The 6,119-nt window shown below is 35.5% G+C and overlaps 1 protein-coding gene across 1 annotated transcript in view; it reads right to left on the reverse strand.

Moving 5' to 3' along the window:
- LOC123663755 (rabankyrin-5) overlaps window positions 1–6,119 on the reverse strand; it is a 102,073-nt gene that overhangs the window by 27,358 nt on the left and 68,596 nt on the right. The window lies entirely within an intron of this gene.

The raw sequence follows: 6,119 nt of genomic DNA on the forward strand, positions 1-6,119 counted from the left end.
CTCCTCCTTTTTTGGAAGTCGGTTAAAAAAGCGTCTAACGCGCACAGCATACGGCCTCTGCGCGTGAGTCATGATCATGAGCATATTGGTGACGCGATCCCATAAGAGTTTCCCTTACCAAAAAGTGCCCAACACAGCTAAAGAAGTTTTCACTTCAATTACGATAACAGTTTGTAATATATGATTCGCCTTTTCTTTTACACATGAAATTGGCAAAATCGTTCTATTTTGGTATTGTTTGAAATTTAAGTAGGTATATGAGTAAATAGTTATTTATCATGACATTTAAACTTTGGCTCTTCGTCAATTGCTCAAAGTTAACAACAATAACTCAGTCAACTAACGATTCTGATTTTTTAGTTTCCTAGGCCAGTTTTGTTAAAGTTTTTACTTTTCTACCGGTCCGGCTTCAAAACGGTTGTAGTGCCGTCTGCACGTAGCCTTAATGAATCATATTTTACACGCTCTGGAGCTCGCAATAAAATAATACCTATAATAACTATAAATACTAACTGTAGTCATGATATTACCATTCGTACAATTTTACTGGAAATACACGATTCACAACTTTAACTATTAACTATTCATAATACGTCTACAACTTATAAAAATTGTTAAAGTAAAACTGACTTTTTTCAAAACCTGACTTTTAATACGATGAATCATGAAATAATAATAAATGTATTTGACATGCACACACTTTCGTTTGTTTCTAAGATAGGCATGTTAATACATATATGTTTTAGGATATGGCTACATATATTTTTATAAATATACGTATATAAATAATACATAGGTACACATACTACATCCAGACTAGAGTAGAAATTGTGAGGTGTCCACAACCCATGAAGCAGAAATTGGGGTCACCGTAAAATTTGCCAAGAGGCTAGCAATTAATTTATCTATTATAAAGCTGGAAAATTGTTTGTTTGTCTAAACGGGCTAATTTCAGTTACTATTGGTTTGAATTGGAAAATTATTTTTGTATTGAATAGTCCAAGGAAGGCTACATAAAATTTTCGTAAGTTTTTTGCTCAAATTAACGCGGGTATAGCCACGGGACATGGCTAGTTAATTTCTATTGTGGGTAGGTACATAGTTCGAATACGCAGAAAATATTCACCAACAATTCAAGGTTCAAACTCTTAACTCATTATGATGTTCTGTCTAAATAAAGTTCCGGCGAGCATTGCGATGTTGAAACCACGGTTCCACCACGTTTTCAAGTAAACATGTATTTATATATAAAATATAATGACAGTTGAGTCTCCCATGAATTATTCATAATTTTTTCGTTGTTTTTATTTTTAGTAGAGGTCAAATTGTTGATAGAAGGCAATTCCTCGACAAAAAAATAATAATGTGAATTTGTTAATGTAAAGAATAATACTGTGTGGCTACGGCACTTAAGAATATAGCCACCCCCTCTCTTCCCGTGGGTGTCGTAAGAGGCGACTAAGGGATAACACAGTTCCGCTACCACCTTGGAACTTAAAAAGCCGACCGGTGGCGGGATAACCATCCAACTGCTGGCTTTGAAATACACAGGCCGAAGACGGGCAGCAGCGTCTTCGGTGCGACAAAGCCAGCCCTGCGGTCACCAACCCGCCTGCCCAGCGTGGTGACTATGGACAAAACACATGAGTTCGCGTTGTTTTTGGTGTGAACTTGTGGAGGCCTATGTCCAGCAGTGGACTGTATAGGCTGTAATGACAAAGAATAATAATAGTAAATTTATACAAATAAAAATAAATCATTGGAATGTACGTAATACGCGCATAACTTTCCTACGTCTGCACAAAAATGGGTGATTCTTTATCTATCATTATTGTCAGTACAAAAATGTATGAAAGAAAAAATAGGGTGCAAAATTTGCCGGGTCAGCTAGTAAATAAATGATTGCAGGCTTTCGCAAAACGTATATCATAGCACTCCTAATAATATTCGCTTCAGCCGGTAATATCCCACAGCTGGCCTTAGGCCTTTTTCCCCATATAGGAGAAGGATCAAAGCTTAAATCCACCACGCTGCTCCAATGCGGGTTCTAATATTTAAAATTCTCGTGTCATGGTGTTAAACATTGAACTCCTCCGAAACGGCTCGACCGATTTTAATAAAATTTTGTGGGCATATCGGGTAGGTCTGAGAATTGGCCAACATCTATTTTTCATACCCCTAAGTTATAAGGGGGGGGATTAAGCGGGTTAATAACATATATGGCAAAGCAAAACAGCTAGTATTATTATAAAGTTGAAAAACGTGTTTGTTTATTTAAACACGCTAATCTCAGCTAGTAGTAGCTCCGAAACGAAAAATTATTTCTGCATTGAACAGTCTACCGAGGAAGGCCTTAGGCTATATAGTACTTTACGTACATTATTTCTTCAAATAAACGTGCATAAAATTCCGTGGGGCACAGCTAGTATATAATATATATTATGTATATCAAAGTTACACACTCGTGTGGCACAAACTTGCAGGTTGGCTCAGTTGAATGTGGGTCACTTAACGATTTCTTAGCCTTTGTCATGTCTCGCTTGCGTTTACTCAAATAAAATATATCGTATGACGAAACAATGCAAATATTAACAGCAGACTTTATGATGACTCGATAAACTTTGATTTTACGATTGAATTTATGTGCAAAAAAAAAAATAGCCATGAAACCGTCAATTTTATTAGAATGTCATTCTATTACTTTCTTTAAGATATGAGTGGTGTATTTGTGGTGTACTTGAAAATATAAATAAATCTATCAATACTAATATTATAAAGCTAAAAAGTTTGTTTGTTTATTTCCTTAAAGTAGATTATGGTTCAAATTGAAAATTCTCTTTGTATTGGATATCCTATTTATCAAAGAAGGCTATATGCTATTTTCTTCCTCAAATTAACGCTTGCGAAAACGCGCATAAGAGATAGTAATATTATTATTATTTTTTATTACACTTAAACTCAAACACTACTATACTGATTTTATAAATTTTTTCACCAGTACAACCCTATGTTATCACTGAGTAACATGGATATTTTCACGAAAAAAACTGAACAGTCAAAGCAGTAGTCCACGCGGGGAAGCCGCGGCAGCTAGTAAATAAATAAATACAACATATTTAAGTCGCTATACAATACTATTACTTAAAATTTTATTTATTCTAGGCATAAATCACACAATACAATTAATTTATATAAATTATTTATTGTATACCATTAAAAGATACAAAAAAAAAAAAAAAACGAAAGTAGTCCAATTAGAGCAAGATGTACAAAGGCGGTCTTATCACTAAAAAGAGCGATTTCTTCCAGACAACCTTTGAGTATAGGACACGGGCATAGAACAGCGGGTAGGGTTGTATATGTTTTAATTTACCAATCATCAATATGTTATCATCATGTCATCATGAATATTGCTATTTTCTTTACTGTAATTTTAAATATGCACTAAAGTTTTATTTTAATAAATAAATACAATAATACTTGCGTAGTAAAGACAAGATACGAGTGTGTTTCAGACCACACGACTGAAGTAAAACTTACGAACTACTTGACTAACTTATATCTCACTCAACTACCGTTCGCCTCACTCGATCACACTTTTCGTAACGCTCTCGTCACGCATTCACCAGCTTACTACCCAAGTCACGCGGGCGTAAAGAAAGTTTTACTTCGATAATACAAATGATATAATTTGTAAAATATTTAACTACTCCGTAATATTTTCGTCACCAAGGGACAGAATCGACCGAGGTTTCGCTTGTCTTAATTTATACGCACTCCGTATCGGTTACGTTACAGTTAACACATTTTGTAACAAAACGATGTCTTTTCGAAATAACTATAATTAAGTAATACTTCGTTTAATAGTTTGTAATAAATAAAAAAGACGGAAAAAATGTACAGTAACGTATAGTATAGAAATTATTATTATAAATTTGAAAAATGTCGAGGATTGCAGAAAACCGGGATGTCTGGTGCGAACTTAAGGAGATTTATGTCCAGCAGTGGACTGCGATAGGCTGGAGTGAGTGAAAAATGTCGCTTTAATTCTGACAGTCAATATTTACACAAAACTAAAATTATTTGAATATTTTCTTAACCTATAACTCATACTATGAAATGGTTAGAGCGACTAGCCCTTGGCGCACTTTGTAGTGGCCCTACTTTCTGCTCAGAGGGTTTTGGGTTCGATTCCGGCCTGAGCATCGCTGTATTATACGTATTTATTTAAATATCTATTATTTTTATGAATGTTTTTCGAAAAAAAAAAAAATTACTATAAAAGTTGGCTGTTACCTATAAAATTAACACAATCATTAATTTGCTTATCTTAGGAAAAGACGACCGTGAATGTATGTTAAAGATATTTACTTTTGATGTTTCCTTGATCTTAAATAATGCGTGCTTTAACGCACTTAACGAGAAAACTTTCATTCATTTTATTTTCTTTAAAATAAATAATAGTTTTAAAAAAAATATCAAGAAACACACTTTTATAAATAAACCAAATTAAAAAGGAATGATCCTGTTAAATTTGTGTATTGTAATCGGTTTTCAATAAGTCTACTAAGCTTACATTAAATCTGAACGTTTGAAGTGGGTCAAAATGAAGTCCAAAGGAGTCGGATACAAACATACAAACGTACAGGTGAAGCTAATAAAAAGCGTGTACAAATACTAAATGGTCCGTCGGTGCGGGCGGCAGTAATGCTTTTTTCCGCTCCAGGGTTGTGGCTTCCTGATCCAAGTCTGAGTGTAATACTTCAGTTTATATTTAATAGGTATAAATATATTTATTACAAAATACAAACCATTTACCTAAAACACAGTAAATAAGCTGTTCATCTTAGAACCAGACCTGAGGTAGGGCACAGCAGGAATTTCCTGCTCAAAATATGGAGCAGCCCGACTGGGGTAGTACCTCGACCTTGCAGAAGATCACAGCAAAATAATACTGTTTTCAAGCAGTATTGTGTTCATGTTGGTGAGTAAGGTGAACAGAGCTCCTGGGGGGATTGGGGATTGGGTCGGCAACGCGCTTGCGATGCTTCTGGTGTTGCAGGTGTCTATAAGCTACGGTAATCGCTTACCATCAGGTGAGCCGTACGCTTGTTTGCCGACCTAGTGACATAAAACACACCACCGTTTTATGTCAAAGATATTTATAAAAAAATAATTGAAATTGAAAATAGTTATGTCGAAAGCTTATGTGCCTCTAATTACTATTTATTATATGTAACATTCTATGTACATGACAAAAAATTAATCAATACACAAAAAACCAACTCTGTTATACATAATTTGTGATCGCGTCTGCGTAATAAAGCATATATGTAGTTATATGCTTTTATTTAATTGTATATAACCTTTACAGTCGGTGTGCGTAATGTCGTAACAATAGTCTCGTTCAGAACCTTGAAAACAGCACAATGCACTTACGCGCGCCATCCGTTTCAACGTTACTAAATTTAAAAATTGACAAATCAGAAATAAAAATTAAATTACAATAGTGTAACTCGTCCCAACGTTGTGCAAGGATTTTTGAAAATTACGATAATGTGACTCGACAAATGTGAAAACTTAAGCCAAATATACGACGTAAATGTATGACTGTTTTATTTAGGACTAGACGTTCATTATGCTATTATTCCTCTATGGACAGTCGTATTTCTCATTAACTATCACCATCATCACCATCACTTCAGCCTATTGCAATCCACTGCTGGACACAGGACTCCACAAGTTCGCGCCAAAAATGACGTGAACTCATCTGTGTTGCCCATAGTCACCACGCTGGGCAGGCGGGTTGGTACCGCAGAGCTGGCTTTGTCGCACCGAAGACGCTGCTGCCCGTCTTCGGCCTGTGTATTTCAAAGCCAGCAGTTGGATGGTTATCCCGCCATCGGGAGGCTTTTTAAGTTCCATGGTGGTAGTGGGACTGTGTTATCCCTTAGTCGCCTCTTACGAAACCCACGGGAAGGGGCGGCTATATTCTTTACTGTCGTAACCACACAGAAACTCATTAATTAAACAAATAATAATACCCAATAATAAGGTACGACTCCAATAAGTTCCGAACCTTCTTCTAAATCGGGAAAGAGGCCTATAACCAGCAGTGG

The sequence above is a fragment of the Melitaea cinxia genome, chromosome 20, assembly GCF_905220565.1.
Source record: "Melitaea cinxia chromosome 20, ilMelCinx1.1, whole genome shotgun sequence".
Classification (NCBI taxonomy): Eukaryota; Metazoa; Arthropoda; class Insecta; order Lepidoptera; family Nymphalidae; genus Melitaea; species Melitaea cinxia.